This window comes from Hyperolius riggenbachi, chromosome 7, assembly GCF_040937935.1.
Source record: "Hyperolius riggenbachi isolate aHypRig1 chromosome 7, aHypRig1.pri, whole genome shotgun sequence".
In the NCBI taxonomy this organism is placed as follows: domain Eukaryota; kingdom Metazoa; phylum Chordata; class Amphibia; order Anura; family Hyperoliidae; genus Hyperolius; species Hyperolius riggenbachi.
This window is the reverse complement of record NC_090652.1, coordinates 91983722-92008117: the sequence shown is the minus strand read 5'-3', so window position 1 is coordinate 92008117 and position 24396 is coordinate 91983722. Positions and strand designations below refer to the sequence as shown.

The 24396-nt window shown below is 42.3% G+C and overlaps 1 protein-coding gene and 1 long non-coding RNA gene across 7 annotated transcripts in view; one reads left to right on the top strand and one right to left on the bottom strand.

The window, feature by feature from the left end:
* The window catches only part of LOC137524457 (uncharacterized), a 211825-nt gene extending 201226 nt beyond the window's left edge, over window positions 1-10599 (bottom strand). The window contains exons 1-2 of the long non-coding RNA XR_011022700.1: window positions 10474-10599; window positions 4349-4401 (exon numbers count right to left, since the gene is read on the bottom strand). This is a non-coding gene — a long non-coding RNA (uncharacterized lncRNA). The remainder of the gene's footprint in view (window positions 1-4348; window positions 4402-10473) is intronic.
* The window catches only part of RAB26 (RAB26, member RAS oncogene family), a 704373-nt gene that overhangs the window by 612823 nt on the left and 67154 nt on the right, over window positions 1-24396 (top strand). The window lies entirely within an intron of this gene.

Genomic DNA, 24396 nt, shown 5'->3' with positions numbered 1-24396 from the left:
AGAACAGCTAGTAAAAGCAGACGCGTATCTGGAAGGGTGCAGGCATGGCACGTGCCCCAGGTGACCTCTCTCTTCAAACAACAGGGGGGGGGCAGTGCTGCTGACAGCATTCCTGAGTCTAAGGGAGTAACAATCATCCAGCAGCCTGGCCGTCTCAGCCTTTGTCATACAGTATATCTGCATTAGAAGCTTTTGAGAGGTGAGCTCCAAACTTTTCCCTCACTCCCTACCACAGATCATGTCTCAGTCCCCTGAGATAGCAGCAGGTGCTTTTGGTCTGGAGGTTACAGGATCTCCTATTCATTCTCCTCTCTGTCATTCACACATTCCTCAGCCTTATTTCAATGTTCTGTTTACTTACTTTTATTTATGACACTCTCTGCACTTTAACCATTATCCTGCTGGCATCTCTGTGGCCGGTTTTAACAACTTCTCTTTTGTACAGTGTACCTCAATAGTTAAAGTGCATTATATTTCTAGCTCAGTACTATCTACTGATATTTAATAGGTTGTCAGGCTTTTATTATGTTATAATCGTCACTGCAAATGTTTCATTGCATTCATTCATATGAGAGTGGTGACTGCCATATTTATTTCCTTTTAAACAATACCAGTTGCCTGGAAGTCCTGCTGATCTCTCTGGTCACTAGGGTCTAAATCACACACCTGAAACAAACATGCAGCTAATCTTGTCAGATGTGTCAGACATTTGATCTTCATGCTTGTTCACGGTCTATGGCTTAGGCAGGGATCACACTTGTCTTTCAGTTTTGAGCTCGTGTTTTTCTGCGTACATTTTCTGCACACCAAGTTTCTACGCAGAAAAACATGTGCGTTTTTTTCACAACAGCTAATGTAATTGATACAGAAAACTGACAAAATGAGCAGAATTATCATGCAGAATGTCAGTTTTTTTTTCTTTGCAAGAAAAACACATTAAGTGTGAACTAGCCCTTTGATTAACAGGAGTTCTTTTGTGCAGAAAACGCGTATGAAAACAGTCAAGTATGATTCCTGCATTAAAGTATTAGAGGCAGAGGATCAGAAGGATAGCCTAATTCATAGTGACTGTTACATTCTGGTATTTGTGTGTGCGTTCTGAATGCATGAAGGGGTTACCCTGTCCAAAAGGTTAGACAGGATGCTGTTGATTGTAGGTGTGTGTGTGTATCTGTCTGTGTGTCTGTGTGTGTGTGCGGGGGGGGGGGGGGGCAAATTTAGTATTTGCCATGGGCGCTGTCTTAGGATACTGAGTAAAAGTCAATGGTAAATTACATGCGATGTACAAACCTATGCTGCATTGATTTTCACTAGATGTGAATTCTAATAATGTGTAAACCCTCCCTAAAACAAATTGAAAACTACCCAAAAACAAAAACATTGTTTACACTACTGTATATGTCCAAATCCAGAGTTTATAGTGTAATTTCACTGAATGTAAATAATTTATCCACGTTTCGTCATGTTTAACACGGGACTCAACTTACATACACTCCCAGATCGTAGCCTGTTTGTAATTAGAGGACTGCCTGTATGCAGAAAGACCCCCAAAATCTCCACCCATTAAAATAGAAAGAAAAGATTATTGACCTACAGTATCTAGGTATCACTCTCTTTATCCAAGCCGATCGGCATCATCACTTAAACATAAAGTCTCACACCATAATCGGGTTGCATATTTACTATATTGCAGCAAAGTCCCCGGTATACAGCACCGGCGGGGATCGCCTGATGCCGGATACATGTGCTTGCTGGTTGCTTGAGCAACTGGCTGAAATAGTGCCAAACTCTCCCCTGAAAAACTTACCGAGGCTCCAGAGATCTCTGGCAGTTTCCCTCTATCTCACTGCAGGCTCGGAGCGGCTTTCCGGCTTCCCCAGTGCATGAAAGCTGGAGTGTCAGCTGACCCGCATCAGGTCATGTGACACTCCGGCTTCTGTACACAGATGCTGGAAACCGCTAGGAGCCCTCGAGGAGGTTCAGGGAAACTGCTAGCCATCGCTGGAAGGCTCGGTAAGTATTTAAAGTGTAACTGTCGGGCATAAAATTAAAAGTCAATTCTTAATTTTTATCTGGTAAACAAGTAATAAGGATGCTAACCAGGCAATCCAAAAGTTAAAAATCACTATTACTTTTCTTGTGTATAAATGATAATTCCCGGTTTACCTGACTCTAATTTGGTACATTGCCGCACAAAAGAAGTTGCAGGGCATGCGGGGTTGTCTTTTTTTTGCTTCTTTACTTTAACCTCAGACTTAACTAATGCAGCCTGATTGGCTGAAGCCTCTTTCCCTCCTGTTTTCCCCTCCCACGCCTGTTTCTCTCTGATTGGCCAATATTTATCTTGCTGAGACAATGCACTTTCTATTGCAGAGCTGGGTGGGAGTGTCTGAAGACTGGGAGGAGAGCGGGCAATGCGTACACAATCAGGCAGAGGAGAGTAAGGGAGGAAATGACATCAGGATTGGCTTTAAGCTAGACACAGTTAAAATGGAGAATCCTAAGAAAGATTTTCTCCTTTTTTACTATAGAAAAATCACCAAAATCAAAACATGGACAGTGCAATACATATGTTCTATAAGTAGAGCATGTATTTATCTACTTATATATGTGTTTTTTCTGAGATACTATGGCTGACAGCTCCTCTTTAAAAACCTGCCAGCACCCACAGAAAGCTCCTAAAAAAAAAAGAGGTCCCCCTCCCCATTATCCCTCATGCATGCCGTTTAGTTGAGACTTCCGGTTGCCTAAATTCTGGATAAAGGGGACTTTGCTGTATTATCAAATACAAGGAAATGACTGCTAGAATAAAATAAAAAAGATGTAAGAAAAAGAAAGACAAAGACAGAAGAAAAAGAGAGAAGAAGATAAAATCAAAGAAACAAGAAGAGCTCCTCGGTGAGAAGGAAACTGCTGATATTTTTAATTGTTTACTTTTGTGTTTTTTTTTTAATCATAGCCCCATCCATCTCCCACTTATGGCCGTTATCATTGAATTCTGTAATTCTTGGAGCCAATCACAGTGGCTGCAGAGAGTCGGTGACAGGTGCTTCGTTCGATACGGAGAAAAAATATGTTTACTTTGTTACGGGAGGTTATATTGTTCTTTCAGAAACAATAAAAGGCAGGAAGTGGAGTCAGCAGCGTTTATGTACAATTATGCCCAGACAAAAGGCCAGCCTGTGAAGAAAATGGCTGATGAGGAGGTGTTAGCCGCATGTTCCAGCTTCCCGTTCCGCAACTCTTGTTTCACTGACGGCGTCTGATTGTATTATCTGAATAGAAAGGCTCTTGATTACAGGCACAGATTGCAGTCATTGCCGCTCGTTCCCGGTAAGTGCTGTGACATTTTCGCTTTGGTGACATTGTGTGTCCCCAACTACTGTAGTCTGTGCATCAGCCTCCAGGGGGCAGAGGGGGTGGAGAATAATAATGCTTCTTTTTTTTGTTTTAATTTTTGTTTCTTTCCTCTGCTGTTTCCCTGCATGTATTTGGTGCTTGCTTGAGAACAGCAGACAAAAGAATAGTACTTATGTGAGAAAAATAATCTTTTAATCTGGTAGATTGGGGCAAGGGACTCTGCCTATACACAGGAGATTACAGCTGAGAGTTTTCTGGGTGACAGTGATCTTTCTGTAGATAACTTTGACTTGCCTTATTCACGGGGGCGTAACGATAGCACCTGCAACCCTCGCCATCGCAGGGGGGGCCTGAGGGATAAGGGGCCCAGTGTGAGCAAATGCAGAGCGGCAGCAGAGGAGCGTAGAAATGACCTGCTCCCAGCGGCAGGGCAGGTCTTCCTCTCCAGTTCAGTGAGCCGCATGGTGATTGACTGCCAAGCATGTGGCTACACTGAGCTGAAGAGGAGAGAGAATGACTTGTCCAGCCACAGGTAGCAACTACATGGCAGAAAGCTGTGGTACCAAAGGTTTTAGGGAGGACTCTGGGAATGGTGAAATTATTAAATCAGGGTTGTGGAGTCAGAGTCAATGAGTTGGAGCAATTTTTGGGTACTTGGGGTAGGAGGTTTCATAAACTGAGGAGTTGGAGTGGGATGATTTGTACTGATTCCACAGCCCTGTTTTAAATACTGCGTAGTGCAGTGCAGTTGCAACAGTTAATTCAGATACTCAGGGGCAGGGCCTAAAACTGTGTAAAACTTTGATTGTCGGTGGGTGTACAGCTGACCATTCATGTAGTTCTCACTCTGAGCTGCAGCGGGACATCTCCTGCTAGTCCTCTCTTCTACCATCTCCTCAGAACAAAATGGGCTGTTAAAGCGGCTTTGAACCCACAATAAAATCATTCTTCAGTTACAACTGTTAGCGTTTTTATTTTTCCAACTTACCACAAGGTGGTGCTGGTTACTCACAAGTTAGTGTTGGTTTATTTTCCTCGGCTCTGAAGAAAATTGTAACAGTATGTAGTTAGATATTTTGATCAGTGAGAAATAAAAGGTGCAGGGCAAAGTTGTACAATGGATTTTATAAAGGTAAAAATACATTTTTACATGTAAACATTGCGCATTAACTGTGCATAACTGTGCTTATCTCTACACTGGCCAGGAAAAAAATGTCACCCAAAGCAATCGGATAAGATTGTAGTTGACATTGATCCCCAGGGTGTACATAGCTCAAAGAGAACCTGAGGTGTCAAAAAGCAAATACTTACCTAAGTAGATGTAAGACCAGAGGCTTCCCACGCTGTGCTTCAGTCCTCTGCCCAGGGCCCTACTGCACAACGTGACCACGCCCCTCTTCTTGCGGCCATGCCATGGAGCCGCTCATACACAAGCAGCTACGGCATATTGCTTCTGACCTCTCTCTCGTTTACTGTCTCTGTACTTCTACCCATCTGATCCCGTTGCTGACTTTGCCTGTATAACCACCTTCCTATTGCTTTCTGATTCTGTACTGTCACTACCTGTCTGTTGCCGACCTTGCCTGTCTGACCCCACCAGAGAGCCCTGATCTGTACTGATAGTACCCACCAGCTCCTCTGGTGAGGTATAGCTAATCTATCAAGTACTACTGTTGCACCAAGCACTATACTTGTATACCTTCTGTGTGTTGCTATACTTGTATTATTGGTGATTCTGCAGATCACTACATAATCAGGTATAGTGTCTGGATTATTAGTGATACTGCAGATCACTCAATAATCAGACATCTGTTTGCTGATACCAATCGCTACAGTACCGAACAGTAGGTGAAAAAAGTACTATGAAAAATGTTTCGAGTATTTTCTTGCTTTCTGGTGGCTTAAAAGGCATTTTATTGAAAAGTGTAAAATTATCACCTAGTAGAAAACTCAGGTGAAAAAGCGAATTGCATATGGCCCCTGGATTCTTTGACTATGGAATGATGCTGTCGTAATAGGTGCAGAATGTGTTTTGGCATTGTCGTATTAAAGAATCAAGACCTTCCCTGATGAAGACGTCATGTGGCTGGCAGCATATCTTGCTCTAACACTTGTAATTATTGTTCCCAGATGTGTAAAAACTCTGGAGAAAACGTTTATTGCATATGGACCATGGTGGTCCATATGCAATAAACTTTTTCTCCAGAGTTTTTTCCTAGGTGGTATTTTTAAACTTGTCAATAAAATACCTTTTAAGCCACCAGAAAGCAAGAAAATACTCAAAATAATTTTGATTGTACTTTATCATTTACTTTTTGGTACTTTTTTTGTTGAAAAGTACTGGAAACTTCTTTTAAATAGAAGATGAAAATATATCTCCTAGGAGAAAACTCAGGAGAAAAAGTCAATTGCATATGGCCCCATGTGTGCCAGTGCACCCCTACACCATCACAAATGCTGGCTGAACTTTGTACTGGTAATGCAGCTAATCCTTATATTTAGCCTAAATGATATGAAAGTCTCCAAGAATTTGGTCAAATATTACCGTAATTTGTCTCTTCACCTCATTCCACTTTTAGGGTTCAAACCTACTAGAAGCTTTTTCTAAGTGCTAGTGATTTGAAAAAGTTCTTGCTAATGCAATGCTATGGGGGATTTTTATAAAATCACATCCCTCAAGTGGGATCACACCCATAGCATTACATTAGCCAGAGCTTTTCAAATCACAAAGTGCTCAGAACGCCGAGGACGGGTTTGTCAGCCGCACATAGGGTTGCATTGTCGCGTGCGCACAGACAGGACCTTTATGCAGGGAGGAGGCGCGTCAGCTGACGGAGACGCTCGCCGCTCCTCATTGGCTGAGAGGAGTAGGCGTGCCGGAGGGGTCTCCTCTGCTTCATAAGCCAAGCTGAATCACTCGCAACTTGTCTGCTGTTGCTAATACTTCGTGTTAATTACCCAAATAAAATGTTTGCATAAAAAAAAAGACAAAAAAAACCCAAAACATTAATAGTTACCTTAGGGACTGAACTTTTTTTTTAAAATATGTATGTCTAGAGGGTATATTACTGTTATTTTTTAAATCAGGGGCTTGTAAATATTGACGGACGCAAAACTGAAAAAATGTACCTTTATTTCCAAATAAAATATTGGCACCATACATTGCACTGGTGAAATATTGTAAATGTTGCAATAACCAGGACAAATTAGCAAATAAAATGTGTAGGTTTTAATTGGGAAATAATGATTTTTTTTCCCATTTTTTTCTTATTTTTCCCATTAAAATGCATTTAGAATAAAATTATTCTTAGCAAAATGTACCACCCAAAGAAAGCCTAATTGGTGGTTAAACAATACAAGGTATAGATCGTTTCGTTGTGATTAGTAGTAATAAAGTTAAAGGCGAATGAACGGAAGGAGCGCTGAAAGTTGAAAATTTTCTCTGTACAGAAGGGAAAAAAACCATCAGTAGTAAAGGGGTTAAACAGTTTCAATTGAGCTGATACTGTAAGTAAAATCTAGTGGCTACTTTGCCCTTTTCCCATCATTTCTTCTGCTTATTGGCTACTTCCCCTTCCTATATGTGTTTAAGTTTGTCTAGAATTACAGTATTTCCAATCAGTAGTGCCCAATATAGTTGGTATACCACCTTATATAAAAATTACTTTGTACATGTTATTTTTACTTTGTACATGTTATCTTTACATGTTATTTTAGTAGAAGAAATCAGAACTGGTGATTTATAAATAATTGTGTCTGTAAATTGAAGCAAAGCTGCAGGTATCAGAAGAATATGAAGTTTGGAAACTCACATCGTACTTTTAATGTTTTGCTATTTTAATCTAATTAAATGTAGTAATGTCCTACACATTATTAGACTATGATCCACCTATACTTTTCATTCTGGGACAGTCAAGAAATTCTTTAACATGGGGTTGTGCCAGAAAGGTGTATAGGGGGCGTACGTCGAAAAAGGGTGTCCAGAAATCCTGATAGTAAAATAACTGTATTAAATACCAATATTTTACTATAGTTAAACCTAAGCCTAGATTCACACTGAACCCTCCCCACTGCTGATGCCTAACCTTAACCCCAGTGCTGCCCAACTCCCCCCCCCCCCCCCAAGCACCTAACTTTAACCATTCTTACCTCACGCCTAACCCTATTTATTGTCCATACAGAGAAAGTATTGCCTGAATAGGGACTTAGTATATCTCGAATAAGCCAGCAATACTATGAGGTAATGAAATATAATGTAATCTTTATTGAAACATTCTCTACACAATTAAATCAATAAAAACTCCTCAGAAGCAGTTGGTCTAGCTGTGAGCCCCTTAGGCTGACTCTCCGTCTCCCGCCTGGTACTGGTCTTCCTCTTTCCGGTAATCAGTCCTCCTCTATACCTTGTCACATAAGTATTGCACTTTATTAGTTCGCCATATATTACTTAGAGCAGGGGTGCCCACACTTTTTCGGCTCGCGAGCTACTTTAAAATTTGCCGAGGCCAGGATATCTACCAATGTCCCAAATGCTAAGCACCCCCCCGCAGGTTAGCCAGGTATATGTGCCTGCAGCATAGGTTACGTGCCCTCAGTATAGGTTTGCCAGGTATATGGGCCCCCAGTGTAGGCTAGCCAGGCATATGGGCCCCCAGTGTAGGCTAGCCAGGCATATGGGCCCCCAGTGTAGGTTAGCCAGGTATATGGGCCCTCAGTATAGGTTAGCCAGGCATATGGGCCCCCAGTGTAGGTTAGCCAGGCATATGGGCCCCCAGTGTAGGTTAGCCAGGCATATGGGCCCCCAGTGTAGGTTAGCCAGGCATATGGGCCCCCAGTGTAGGTTAGCCAGGCATATGGGCCCTCAGTGTAGGCATATGGGCCCCCAGTGTAGGTTAACCAGGCATATGGGCCCCCAGTGTAGGTTAGCCAGGCATATGGGCCCCCAGTGTAGGTTAGCCAGGCATATGGGCCCCCAGTGTAGGTTAGCCAGGCATATGGGCCCCCAGTGTAGGTTAGCCAGGCATATGGGCCCCCAGTGTAGGTTAGCCAGGCATATGGGCCCCCAGTGTATGTTAGCCAGGCATATGGGCCCCCAGTGTATGTTAGCCAGGCATATGGGCCCCCAGTGTATGTTAGCCAGGCATATGGGCCCCCAGTGTATGTTAGCCAGGCATATGGGCCCTCAGTGTAGGCATATGGGCCCCCAGTGTAGGTTAGCCAGGCATATGGGCCCCCAGTGTAGGTTAGCCAGGCATATGGGCCCCCAGTGTAGGTTAGCCAGGTATAGGGGCCCCCAGTGTAGGTTAGCCTGGCATATGGGCCCCCAGTGTAGGTTAGCCTGGCATATGGGCCCCCAGTGTAGGTTAGCCAGGTATAGGGGCCCCCAGTGTAGGTTAGCCAGGTATAGGGGCCCCCAGTGTAGGTTAGCCTGGCATATGGGCCCCCAGTGTAGGTTAGCCTGGCATATGGGCCCCCAGTGTAGGTTAGCCAGGTATAGGGGCCCCCAGTGTAGCTTAGCCAGGTATAGGGGCCCTCAGTGTAGCTTAGCCAGGTATATGTACCTGCAGCGTAGGTTAGCCAGGGTCCTCTGGACTCCTGGAACCTCCGGCAGGCAGGCCGCTGGCCAATAAGAATGTCGGGGAGAAGACGGCAAGACGCGGCGAGGAGAGAGGGAGGAGAGAGGCGGCGCAGCCGCTACATCATGGCTGGGGGCGGCGCCAGGCATGTTACCAGCACGTACGTTGCAGGCTGCCCGGCGCCGCCCCCAGCCATGACGTAGCGGCCGCGCCGCCTCTCTCCTCCCTCTCTGCTCGCCGCGTCTTCTCCCCTGCATTCTTATTGGCCGGCAGCTAAACATGCTGCTGGCCACAAAATTTAATGAGACGCGGCCAAGAGGCCGCGATCTACCGAGAAGGCGGTCGCGATCTACCGGTAGATCGCGATCGACCTATTGGGCAGCCCTGACTTAGAGGTTGTTTAGGGCACAGTTTCCCGCTTGGAGTCTATGGTCCACTGATATACAATGATTGTGTGATTGCATCTGTCACTTTTGAAGATTTAAATTGTTTATTGTTTACAGTATTTTTCACATTGTTTACTGTTATTTTGCATAATTTGTATCTGTTTATATTGTTGTATATTCACATAATTTTATCACATTGAGCATTTTCTCCAAGCACCATTATGGATGTTCTGATTACAATCAGAGCCAGGAGAGTTTTTAATTGTTTTTATTGTTTTAATTGTCTAGAGAATGTTTCAATAAAGATTACATTATATTTCATTACCCCATAGTGTTGTTGGCTTATTCGAGATATACTAAGTCCCTATTCAGGCAATACTTTCTTTGTATGGATACTAGTATTATCATTGCCCTAAGGAGATGTATTTTTGAGATTATCTTGCTCTGATTCTGTTGTGAAGATAACCCTATTTATTGGGCGCAGCGGGCGCCCAAATGTTCCCTGCATGCTGATTTTTACAACGGGCCCCTATTGTGGCGCCCAGTCTTCCGCCATTAGCGGGCGCCCACATTTCCCACTTCCACATAGAGGAACCATTGGACAATCATTCCCATGTATTATTTGAATAATCAAGAAAAGGAGAGAGGGCTACTACAACTCACCGGTATCACATTAGATGGTAGCAGGAAATCAAGTGCTGAATCGTAGATGGTAGTTGAAAAGAATGTTCTGCTATTTTAATGATGTTGCAAATCTTATTTATAATCATATTCTTATTGATAATTAGTCTTTACGTATTATAAAAAAAAGATACCCTCCCTCCAAAGTGATACCAGCTAAAGTGCTTGGAGATCTTATTATAGCGGCTTCAAATCTTTCTGCTGGTTGTGTAACAGATTGCTAATAGCACCAGCGTGCATTTACCAAAACTGTTCTCCTCAGTTTATTCCTTTAAAGTGGGGCTATAAACATATTGCGGTCTTCAGTTTGGAGTTACAGAACAGTCAGCAGCACCTATCATTCCAGAATAAAGAAGTGGTTACTTTGGGGTTTTTTCACCCTGTAAATAGTAGCAAAAAAGTTTCTGTACCGTGTTAGCCAAACAAATTATATAGGTAGAAAAAAAACAACGTTTTGTAAGAAATAATACCTTTTAATGGCTAACTAATAGAGTTAAATGATGCAAGCTTTCTGGGATCTAGTCCCCTTCTTCAGGCATATTTCCAGATGTAAGCTGAAGTAAAACACTGATGCAGATAAATGGTAAACACGAAGATGACAGTTGTGTTGGTTACTGTTTATCCGTTAGGTGTCAGGTGATCAGCAGGCTGGAGCCAGTGAGTTAGTGCAACCATACATGAAATCACCCTGTAAAGAGAGTCTTGGTGGCAGAGCAACGGAAGTGTCTCTGAACCCATATAAAAATGTTAGCATGATATTAATTTTCTTTATAAGTGCTCTGTCTACTATCCTCAGAGGTAACAAACCAAGGAGTAGAAAGAATCCAGGCACCAACTCCAGCAGAGGCAATCACCGTGACCTTCATATACATCCCAATACACTTGACATCAAATACAGTATGAATGGCCTGACAGCCTTTTCGCAAGTCAAAGACCTGCTTCTTCAGAGGCAAAATTCCATACGGGATTCTTTCTACTCCTTGGTCTGTTACTATTGTCTATGTGGTCTGGAGGCACGACCACTACACTGTAAATCCCCATTGCCACCGTGCAATCTAGTGCCGATCTCAATACATTTATCTATTGCCTCTATCCTCAGAGGTATGATTCTACCCCCTCCTTCAAATTCTCTAGGATTAGGCTGAATTTAAGCTCATAGTGTTGTGAGGTACCCAGTAATATTTATACTTTACTCACCCAGTGCAGTATATAATCCAGTATAGGGGCCTGAGCACACTGCTGCATTGCTGATCGGATTTCAGGGTATTAATATTTCATGAAATTCTCACATATGTATAGCACTTTTTTCCTGTTCGACTCGCGTTTGAGAGCTGTGGCCACAAAGTGGAGCTGAACTCTTGCACAGGACAGAAGGAAAAGAGAGAGAAATGCTCCCTGTATGTATTTAGATAGTTTAGCATGCCTAATTCCCCCCCCCCAACTGTGACTAATCAACACTGTAATTTGATCTCTCAGCTATTTAAGCACAGCAATCTCGGCAGCCTCAGCAGAGCAGCTTATTTGTAAACACAGGATGTTAACACTATGTTTGCTTCCATGAAAGGAGGAAGTAGACACACTGCAGATTTATTGCAGGATTTCTATCAGCTGTAATAAAATGGTTTTTTTAAGTTTATTATGCTGTTTATCTTTTAAAGCAGAGAGGAAGATTTGAGTTCAGGTCCGCTTTAATGCACATTAAGTAGGACATCTTTGAGTGTTAGGAAGTCTCTCCCATAAACTAATTACTGGTTAGGTACCGGTTCCAGATAGGATTCAAATCCTGCTCTCCTACACAAACAATGGTGCCCTTAACCAGTACAATGTCCAACCTTACAGTGCTTAACAAAGACAGTCAGTGAGATATAAAACCAGTGAGATAGGATTACTTAGTTGGCAATCAAAATAGGGCCTTAACCACTTAACGACCAGCCAACGCCGATAGGCGGTGGCTGGTCGCAGTGGTATCTCCATGGAAACGTTCCATGTCAGTTCATGGAGGGAGTCTCCGTGAACAGCCTGCAAGCCTTCGATCGCGGCTCGCAGGCTAAATGTAAACACCCGGGGAAGAAATCCCCGGTGTTTACAGCATACGGCGCTGCTGTAACAGCAGCGCCGTAAAGGAGATCAGCGATCCCCGGCCTCTTATTGGCCGGGGATCGCCGGCATCTGATAGGCTGAAGCCTATCAGAGGCGTTACAGGACGGATCGCCGTCCTGTGCCGCCCCTAGTAAGGAGTAGAGGGAGGGAAGGAGAGGGAGGGGGGAATAGCGCTGCGGAGGGGGGCTTTGAGGAGCCCCCCCCCGCTAACCACACAAAGCCTGTGGCGATCAGACCCCCCAGCAGGACATCCCCCTAGTGGGGAAAAAGAGGGGAAGTCTGATCGCCCTGCCTGCCACGCGATCTGTGCTGGGGGCTAAAGAGCCCACCCAGCACAGATCATACAATACTCCTGCGGTCCTTAAGTGGTGAACCCGAGGTGAGATATTTGTTTCCTTTTAACCAATACCAGTTGCCTGGCAGCCCTGCTGATCTATTTGACTGCAGCAGTGTCTGAAGTACACCAGAAACAAGCATGCAACTAATCTTGTCAGATCTGACAATGCCAGGAACACCTGCTATGCTGCATTCTTGTTCAGGCTCTATGGTTGAAAGTATTTGAGGCCAGGCAACTGGTATTGCTTAAAAAGGAAATAAATATGGCCGCATCCATAAAACTCTCACCTTGGGTTTTTTGTAGGCTAGGCCAGTTGCATAATGCACACATTATGAGTGTGAACTGCAATGGAGGCTGGACATAGACTTTAATACAAAGCCTGCATGCAGCGAGAGTTAGAATAACGCGATCATTTACAACGCGGTACTGTGACCAGACCCATAGAATTGTATGGGCAATGATTTGACATGAAGAAGTCTTCTGCAACACAACTGAGCACTGTGAACTAGCCCTAAAGCGGGATTCAACTCTGACATAACTATAATAACATCTCGAGCTCACTCCAACCTGAATTATCGCAAATTCTTTCTGTTTTAGGAAAGCAAATTTTTGTTTTTCTTAACATCTTAGTAAGGGGGCTTTTAGGACCATTGTAGTCCCTTACACACTCCAATGAGTTCTGGGTCACCATGAGCTTGCTGGTTAGTCTGTACCTCTCGGTTTACAAGCCCTACTCCATAGAGCCAAATTAATCCATGTCATGCACTGATGAGGATCAAACAATCCGAAACAGTCTGTATGCATGTTGGATTATTATGGCTCTGTACAATTTAACAAGCTGACACATCATTGCAATCCAGCGGTTCTGGAGGTGTGTTTAGCTTCTAAGGGTACAATGGTTAATTTGCATATATTCAGCAGTGGTGCTCTGGGAGACATCTCGAGCTCACTCCAACCTGAATTATCGCAAATTCTTTCTGTTTTAGGAAAGCAAATTTTTGTTTTTCTTAACATCTTAGTAAGGGGGCTTTTAGGACCATTGTAGTCCCTTACACACTCCAATGAGTTCTGGGTCACCATGAGCTTGCTGGTTAGTCTGTACCTCTCGGTTTACAAGCCCTACTCCATAAAGCCAAATTAATCCATGCCATGCACTGATGAGGATCAAACAATCCGAAACAGTCTGTATGCATGTTGGATTATTATGGCTCTGTACAATTTAACAAGCTGACACATCATTGCAATCCAGCGGTTCTGGAGGTGTGTTTAGCTTCTAAGGGTACAATGGTTAATTTGCATATATTCAGCAGTGGTGCTCTGGGAGACTTCTCGAGCTCACTCCAACCTGAATTATCGCAAATTCTTTCTGTTTTAGGAAAGCAAATTTTTGTTTTTCATAACTATAATAAAAAGGTGTTTTCCTACTTTTTATTACCTATACAGTTATCATATTTGGTGCACAAGTAATTGTCTGTTTACAAGTTACAAGTTCCCAAAATACAGTTTATCTGCTTTGAAAGCTGATGTTGTAATTTATTGCATAGCTGCTATATTTATATATACAGTATTTATGTTTAGCTACCAATTGATTTTCTGGTGGTTGGTATTATACCATTAGAGCAAAGAAGAAATGTGTTGTACCACTTTAAGCAAAAATGTATAATATGAGCCTAAATCCGCTTTAAACTGACACCCCCCTTTGTTTATGCTGTTATATAAATTACCACTATGTTTTCTTTGCTATTAAAGCCTACTGTGTATGTCTTGAAGGCTTTTACTGTCTACAAGAGCAATCAATGAACAAACAAACCCAAGAATGTTTCTGTAAAGATCATTTATTTAATCAATGCAGTATTTAGAGGTTAAAAAAACAACAACATCCAGAGAAGCAGAAACAAGCCTTTCCGATGCAGTTTATGTATTACAGCTGTACTGCAGACCTAGTATTAAGTCCTCACGTGGCTATAGTCTTTGAACTTCTAAATCTCCCAGACCAGGTTTGTCACCTGACCCCCTATGTGCTGTCACCTGGGTGCCCCCGACATTCAGCAGGCTCAGCAGTCAACTACAGAAACAGGGAAGCAGTAAAAAAAAAGGCGCATATGGCTAGTGGACAAAAAGCTTGCCGCCATAGACTGCAATGCAAAATATCGGCTATTGGGCGCCCGACAGGAAATTTGGGCGCCTGAGAAACAGCGGTTGCAGGGATCGTGTTAACAAAAGTTTTCGTTTACAGAACAAGGTTTATTACAAATATCGTTTACAAGTTCGTTTTAACTTTGTGGTTTACTTATTTTGTTCATTTGGAAATTTCGCTTATAGTAGCTTTTACTTATTTTTCCGTTTTTAAATTTCGCTTTCAGGGCTGTAACAAGTAAATTTTCGTTTACACTTATTTTATCATTTAAAATTTGTTTTTATACGTATAATGCTTAAATATATCGTTTTCAACCTTGTTCTATTAGAAATACATCGCTTTTGGTATTAACTTTGTTTCTTTACACTTGTAATGCGTAGATTATAGTTTTATTAACTTACTAATATATCGTTTTTAACATTACCGTTATTTTAAGATTTTTTAATGCGTTCGTGATTGTAAGGCTATCTATTCTATTATATAGATATACCTTTTTCTATTTATAATATTATTAATGTGTACGTGATTTTAAGGCTATTTATTCTATTACAAATATATAAATTATTCTATTCCTGTTCTTTATAGTGAAGTATTTTAAGGATTAAATATATTATTGTTTATATGTGTGTAAGGGTGTTTGTGCAGTGGGGATGGTTAGGGTTAGGCACCACCAGGGGGGTGGTTAGGGTTAGGCACCACCAGGGGAGATTTAGGGTTAGGCACCCCCAGGGGGTGGAAAGGGTTAGGCACCTCCAGGGGGGTTTTAGAGTTAGCCACCACCAGGGGAGTCTTAGGGTTAGGCAGCACCAGGGGGTGGTTAGAATTAGGCACCACCAGGGGGGTCTTAGGGTTAGGCACCACCAGGAGGGTCTTAGGGTTAGGCACCACCAGGGAGGTGGTTAGGGTTAGGCACCACCAGGGGAGTCTTAGGATTAGGCACCACCAGGGGGGTCTTAGGGTTAGGCACCACCAGGGGGGGGGGGTCTAGGGGTTAGGGATAGGTACAGGGAGGGTTCTGTATGAGAGTAGGGTTAGGTATAGTTACAGTACAATATACACCACCAGGGGGGTGGTTAGGGTTAGGCACCACCAGGGGGATCTAGGGGTTAGGGATAGGTACAGGGAGGGTTCTGTGTGAGAGTAGGGTTAGGTATAGTTACAGCACAATATATGTAATATTATATACACATTATTAAATTATGTATATTTACACAAAGGCGGGGTCTAGGGGTTAGGGATAGGGAGAGATCTGTGTGAGCCTAGAGTTAGGTATAATTTCAGTAAAATACTTGTAAAATCTACCATTGTATTACTATGCTCAATACAAGTGTAAATATCGTTTTTTGTTGTAGACGCTATTTGAGGTTTCATTTCAGAATTCGTTTGTTGTTATAGACGGTATTTTGCCATTTAATTTCCATTTATTCAACCTATTTAGCACTACATTTTCCTTTACAAGCTATAAACGAAAAATATTGTTTTACATTACAACTTACACGCCAGAAACAGACATAATCAATAGAAGCAGCTGTCTAGCAGTCTGAATCCTGCACAGCTTAGCTCAGCAGGGTAAGTAAGGTCATCCATGGGAGCCTTTGCCTTAGGCTATGTTCAGATGAACGTTAGAAAGGAAAGGGAAATTGTAATTTAAAGTAGATCCGAGATAAGCTTTTACTCATTGCATAATTGTGTTTCTTCCATATACTTTAAAGGGCATTCCTTAAGCCAAATACTTTTTTTGCTTTGTTTTAATACTCTAATTCCCTATAAACTAAACAAGCCTCGCCCACAGGTTCTCCAGAGTGCCTTGGCACTCAGAGCCTTAGTGGGAAGGTCTTATGGAAGCTCAGTCTGGGCAGGAGAAGGAGGAAGTTACTAGCCAGAGATTTCAAAGGCAGAGGGAGGAGGAGAGGAGAGTGAAATTTTCACAGGCTGAGGACTGGAGATGCAGATCAGCTTGCCTGTGTGTAATGTGACAAACAGAACATGGCTGCTCTCATTGTATCACAGGAATAAATAATCATAAACTGTTGAAGCTGTTTGCAGCTAGATTTGCTATGTAAAACTATCTAAACTTTAGATAAGATATATAGACAAGTTACTTGTTATAGTTAGTTTTTATCTCGGATCCGCTTTGAAGGATAACCGCAGTTATGTTACACTCTCTGCCACTACCCCACCAAGACCCTGGATTCACCTTTGTTTTCCCATACCCTCAGGTACCGGGGGTTTCATACACTGAAAAGCTGACACTTTCGTTTATATCCATTCAACACTGCTGCTTAGTGGCTAGAAAAAAACTGTGATGCTAGTGATAGAGAAACATAAGCATATAGGCATTTCTATTTATTTCACACAAGACATATAATATTTACGTCACACTTTTCTCCCGGAAGACTCAAAGCGCTTCAGAGCTGCAGCCACTCTCAGGGTGCTCTACACAGGCAGTCAAGAGCATTTACCACAAAAAGATCAGAATGAGTAGCAATAGGTGACCGCAGCTAAGAGAGAACAGCATCCAAAGTTCAGAAATTCGGTAAATGAGTCAGCGCAGATCAAAGAAAGTACCGTATATTCCGGCGTATAAGACGACTGGGCGTATAAGACGACCCCCCAACTTTTCCAGTTAAAATATAGAGTTGGGGATATACTCGCTGTATAAGACTACCCCTCTTCAAAACATGCCGCCTCCATCCTCCTGGCCCACCCCTGTATACATCCTCTGCACCTCACATCAAAATGAAAATAAGAACATAGTACTGGCATTACTGGTGGGTGCTGCAATTATCCAGGGGAGGGAAAAGAAATCGGGCTGTGCTTTTTAAGAACTGGCAAAGCTTGCTATGCCTATAGTACATTGTGCCAGGCAGAGCTCTACATTACATACCGGGTGCTGCAGTCAGGGGAAAGATCCATCTGGGTCGCACTGGGTGTCAGGCGCCGAGTGTACGTTCTTGTGCCAGGCAGAGCTTTAAATGACGTACCGGGTATGCAGCCATGGCGGAAAGGTCAGTTTGCAAAATCTGTTTCAATTCAAAGTTTACTGCAATCCCGGATAACATCTTGCCAACAGCCGCACGTGTGGATAGCAGGGCAGCTTCCTGGTTCGGGGGTCACCTGACTGACGTATGCGCTCCACTACTCAGTGTGTTCCACCTCCGGCAATCTCTTTCAGCGTGAGCGCACACGTCACAGTCAGGTGACCCCCGAACCAGGAAGCTGCCCTGCTATCCACACGAGCGGCTGTTGGCAAGATGTTATCCGGGATTGCAGTAAACTTTGAATTGAAACAGATTTTACAAACAGACCTTTCCGCCCTGGCTGCATACCCGGTACGTCATTTAAAGCTCTGCCTGGCACAAGAACGTACACTCGGCGCCTGACACCCGGCGTATAAGACGACCCCCCACTTTTCAGAAGATTTTCAGGGGTTAAAAAGTCGTCTTATACGCCGGAATATACGGTAAACATTGTCACCATGCCAAACTATCACAGTTTTGAACACTTAGATGTGCATCCCGACATTAAACAAAGGAATAAGGCTTGCCAGCCTCATACAGCCCACGTTATAAGGTTGTAGGAAAGGCATGTTATCCCCAGGTGGTCAGGTTGATCCTCCAAGCTCAAGAATATGATGTCCTCCTCCATTCGAAATATGGTATGGAAGGTATATTATAAACGACAACAAGCAGCAATACTAAAGAATCTCTCTTTCTATTCAGTAAGCCTACAACTATTTCTGTAGGAGTTCTTGGGCAAGACTCCCTAACACTGCCACTGCCTACTAAGTGCGCTCTAGTGGCTGCCTTGCAAGTGCTTTGAGTCTGACAGGAGAAAGGCGCTATACAAATACTGAAATTATTACTATTCTAAAAAGTATCAAACCAAATAATACATAAATAGAGCACTTACATACGGGGCCCAGAACATAGGTACCCTGAAATCAAAATGCACGCGTGTGCTGGCCAACATCAAGGTTAAAAGTATAAAAGGTGTCGCCTGTCTCCTTCCCAGCCAAGAGCATTACTCAAAGACTCCTTACTACGTTACCTACTGGCTTGAACCAGGATTCAAACACTGCAGGGGCATAACAATAGACCCTGCAAGGGACGCAGCCGCAGGGGGGCCCAGAAGCTGCAGGGGGCCCCGTGCGGAGAGAAGTTTCTTTTCCCTGTCCTGAGAGACTGACAATTAAGGTCAGGGAGAGGAAACATTTTCTGCTCTCTGCACAATTGTTTTAATGACTGCATCTGCTTAGCCACTGATAAAGAATCATTCAAAGTTTTGCTGATAGTCCCTATTCAGTGTGCAGTAGGGTCTTGTGTACAACACCCAGCCCCCAACCTCTCTATTCCTCCCCAAATGCTGTGTACTGTAGTGATGCTGAAGAAGTCTGCAGAGCCAGTCCTGCTCCATCAGAGATGGACAGAGTGAGTGTAATAAGCAGAGGCTGGAAGCACACTCGTCTGTCAGTTTTCTGCACACCATCTGTTTCTGTATGTGTGAGAGCATGCATATTTTATCACAGAAGCTAATGTAATTGACAGAGACAATGCATGCAGTGCTTTACTGCTGTCTGTTTTTATCTGCATGGGGAAAACACATTGAAGTGTGCACTAGCCAAATGAATAACATTGGGTTTCAGTTTACCTGCGCAGAAAGTGAGGGGGAAGGGGGGGGGGGGAGCATCCAAAGTTTTGCAGGGGGGCCCAGTGATTTCTAGTTACGCTCCTGAAACACACGTCAAAGGCTCAAACCTTACATCACAGGCCACAGTCTTTCCAGTATGCTATCTAGCTGCTTCTCTCTGCTGCAAGTTAGGTCCAGTGTTACACCCAGCAGTGGACATGGTGGCAGCAGATATGTTAAAGAGGAACTCCAGTGAAAATAATGTAGTAAAAAAAGTGCTTCATTTTTTACCATAATTATGTATAAATGATTTAGTCAGTGTTTGCCCATTGTAAAATATTTCCTCTCCCCGATTTACATTCTGACATTTATTACATGGTGACATTTTTACTGTGGGCAGGTTATGTAGCTGCTCCTAGCTGTTTTGGCTGTTAGAGACAGCTGTAAACAGGTGTCTCTGTAAACAGCTAATTCCTGTCTGTGCACATTGTTACATTGTGGCAGTTTGCCCAGAGTACCGCGGTACTCAGAGCTTCTTGTGGGAGGGCTTTCAGCACAAAATCAGTCATACAGCGCCCCCTGATGGTCTGTTTGTGAAGAACATTATATTTCTCATGTAAAAGGGGGTATCAGCTACTGATTGGGATAAAGTTCAATTCTAGGTTGGAGTTTCTCTTTAAAGAGACTCCGTAACAAAAATTGCATCCTGTTTTTTATCATCCTACAAGTTCCAAAAGCTATTTTAATGTGTTCTGGCTTACTGCAGCACGTTCTACTATCACCATCTCTGTAATAAATCAACTTATCTCTCTCTTGTCAGACTTGTCAGCCTGTGTCTGGAAGGCTGCCAAGTTCTTCAGTGTTGTGGTTCTGTGATGCATTTCCCTCCTCCAGGCCCCTCTATGCACACTGCCTGTGTATTATTTAGATTAGGGCAGCTTCTCTCTTCTCTCTTATCTTTTACAAGCTGGATAAATCCTCCTCTGAGCTGGCTGGGCTTTCACATACTGAGGAATTACATACAGGCACAGCTGTCTGCACTCTGCAGGAAGAAACAGCCTGACACTTCAGTGGAAGATAGCTGCAGGGGGAAAGAAACACACAAATGATCTCTTGAGATTCAAAAGGAAGGGTGTATACAGCCTGCTTGTGTATGAATGTATTTTCTATGTGTGGACATACTGTACATCAACCTACTTCCTGTTTTGGTGGCCATTTTGTGTGTTTATAAACAAACTTTTTAAAACTGTTTTTAACCAATTTTAATGCGGCGAGGAGCGGCGAAATTGTGACAGAGGGTAATAGGAGATGTCCCCTAACGCACTGGTATGTTTACTTTTGTGCGTTTTTAACAATACAGATTCTCTTTAACAAAACAGTCTGATTACATAGCCCCCGGTGCCTGCTGAGAAAGGGGTAAAGAGACAAAGGAGTTGCATTTGCCTGTGACCTAGGAAGAAAGTGGGTAAGGTGGGGGGGGGGGCATTTTGGGTACTGTGCTCTCTGTTTGTGCTTAGTATTTAAAGTTGTGTGGTAACTAGATTACTAGATGCTCTCCTGTGTCATTAACAAAAATCTGCTGGGATGAAGTGGTACAAAGCGACAGACCAGTCACTACGCCTCAATCGATTTCTAATCATTGAGTGATTGAATGATTGTTGGATATGGGCCTATTTAAGCTTATTTATGACTAACTGAATCTGTTCACAGTATTTCTTTAAAGCGGTATAAAACCCTGACATAATACTCAATAAAAACATGTTTTCCTACTTTTTATGTGCCATACGGTTATTCTATTTGCTTTTGTGCATAAGTATTAGTATTCATTTAGAAATGATACGTACACTTGTTTTGCTCTGAAAGCTGACTTTGCATTTTATGTATAACTGCTTTATTCATGTTCTAACAAGCAGAAATGCTTTCTAAATTGTGTGACTTTGTTCAGGGGACCCGGCAGTGTAGGAGAAGAGTTTATTTACATTCCTCACTTGATACAATTAACCACTTAGCAACTTCTGCCACGCTTTTCTACGTCCTTGTTTACAAACACCTATAAACACATGTAAATATTTGGTTCTGTTTTCTATTTTTAGAAAACTGAGTACGTATAGCACCATCTTGTGGCCAAAAAGTAAAACTACTTTTAAATACACCATTATTCACTTACCATAGATAAATTAAATACATTTTCATTATTTTTGAAACTCCTTCACCCCTAACCCAAAATTAAATATTATCGCCATACTTTGTACTAGGGACACAATTTAAACATTGTAATAACCGGGACAAATGGGCAAATAAAATGTGTCTGTTTTATCTACAATAGCACATTTTATTTTTAAACTACAATGGCTGAAAGCTGAGAAGTTGTGATTTGTTCTCATTTTTTTCTTCTTCTTCCCTGTCAAATGCATATAAAATAAAATAATTCTTAGCATAAAGTACTGCCCAAAGAAAGCCTAGTTTTTCCCGCAAAAAAATAATGTATAGATCATTTCAGTGTGATAATTAGTGATAAAGTTATTACTGAATGAATGGGAAGAGCTTTTGAAGGGGAAAAAACCTGTGGTAGAGAAGTGGTTAAACACAAGATAACATTATCTACAACTTCGGATGCGTCCAGATTTCTCTGCACTTAACTTTTAAGTCCTGTGTATAACCCTTTGAACGCTGTTCTAGTAAGAAAAAATTCTGGTTGTATATAATATGCTGTAAATAATCTATTAGAGCAAAGAAGAAATGCTGGGTTTCATTCCGCTTTAAAATAGCTGTGCATGTTGTTGTTGCGTCCTCTGCTTCTGGGTATGACTCAGATCTGCCACCACTGACCTTGCTAAGCGGTTGTTTCAGAGGCTTGGTTCTGGATCCTCTGGCTGTGACTATTAGTATGCTTCTTGACTGAGGTTTCATTTCTTCCCTCGGCTGGGTGGCTGGCCTGAACCCTCACAAGTTTAAAGAGGAACTTTAGCGAACAGGGGAAAAAAATAGATCAATACATTGCAAAGTGAGAATTGAAAAAATAGAACAGAAATCAAGAAATTATTGCTATTTGCCATGTACAGTGCTGCCCATAATTATTCATACCCCTGGCAAATGTTGACTTAGTTACTTTTATTCAACCAGCAAGTAATTTTTAATGGGAAATGACAGGTCTCCCAAAAGATAAGTGTCAGGCGTTTTTATACGATGCGGTCATATAAACTATAACCGGATGTATAAAATCAAACACTAAGGCCTCCTACAAAAATGATGTTACTATATTAAACGCCCAACTGACTTATTTTTAAAATAATTTATTAAATACACAAGTTGTCATAATATTTATAAATCAAATAATAGGAATCAAACAATAACCACCAAATATTAATAACCACAAAGTACTTCTCTAGATAAGCTGATTATAAACTTCAGAGCAAAGCTGACCACAGATATTAACCAATAAAATCAATCACAATAGGCTGTGCAACCATAAGATGGCATACATCTTACTTGCAAGGCTTAGTGATAATGCACAATCTAACAAGGGAAAAATATGGAAGCAGATCTAGCTAATCTAAAAATATCTTAATATGTAAACAAGAATAGTATCTATTTTACTTTGCTGTAAACTCTTATTTTATAAAATATCTAATTTTAAAGGAAAGGAAAAGATATGAAATTATGACCTGATCTGTAAATGAAACTTTTATATCAACTAATCTCTATCTCCCTATCAAGTTACAAGCTTGGAAAAAAAAGAATACATTAATAAAAAATGTAGAGAAAAATGAACCCAAATCAAACACAGATATTCCTAGTTGCAATTCCAGTAAGGTCACATGTTCAGGGTATTCTATACAAGGCAAAGAATCACTAAAAATCCAAGCCCCTAACTTAATTGGCTTTGATATAATTAAAATGTATAATTACCAATAATATGACTTTTTAGGTGGGAGTTGCCTCAAGGCTTGTAGGGCGTGAGAGTCTGGAATCCCTTCTTTCCATTCAGAGGATGAGAGTGTATTTTCCTTAGAGAGAGTGTCTTTAGAGAGTGTGTGTAGAGTGTCTCATGCACTCTTAATTTATACCCCTCTAACCAGGGGCGTAACTAGGCCCCACCGGGCCCCCCTGCAGATTTTCTGAGCGGGAAGTGACGTCAGCCGCTAGAGGGAGAAGTCTCCGATGGAACGCACGGAAGCAGGTATGTATCTGCCCACCGCTCGCTGCCCACCACAGCCCCACAGACACTTACGAGCTGGAGGGGAGCGCAGAGGGGAGAGCCCCGAGGTGAGGGAGAGGGGGGAACTACCCCTCTCCCCGCCGACTGTGGGCAAGGCTTTCCCCTCATGCTGCCACCCCTCCAGCACCCACAAAACGGCCCCAAGCGGGCCCCAGGGGGGGGGCCGGGCCCCCCCCCGCGGGCGCAGGGGCTGCAGGGCCTATTCCTACGCCCCTGCCTCTAACTAATAAAGATAGCCATACACTCGTTAGATTAGCAGCAGATAGATTTTCTGATCTATCTGATGTGTTTAGGAACATTTTTTACTAGGAACAGATTTCCAATAGATTTCAGTATGAAATCTATTGAAAATTGATCTGATGGCATTTTTTTGCCATCAGATTTCCATTAGGTCCAATGCAAAATGATAAGCCATCTGAAGAGATAAGCCTAATTTTTCCAACATGTCAGATCGATTAAAATCGATCGAAATCGGCCGCAAATCGATAGATTTTGATCGATCGGCTGAAAATCGGCTAAGTGTATGGGCCCCTTAACTTATAACTCAGCCCCCAGGTCAACTGGACCCAATCAAGAACTGAAAGGTGTGACTACAAGTTTAAAATTAACTAGCCCATTTGAATATCAATTTGAAGATCATTTTGATACCAACATTTTTTTTATTTCTGGATGTATAGTTTTTCACCAGGGGGCACTTTCATCTTACGTTCTGGGAGCATATAAAGACATTAAAACTTTGAACTCTTCCTAATCTAAAGAGCTTATTATTTGTTAGCATTTCATTAGATTGGAAGAATGGTCCATTTCTTCAGTAAATAAAAAAGGGCCTTTATCATATACAACCAGATGAAACTGGCCACTTCATAAGCCTTTACAAACTTAGCTGGAATTTCCCCAATGTTTGGTCAACTCATAAATTATGGTTCTTGGGTATCTGGCCTAGGAGTTAAACATTAAAACTAAAACATCGC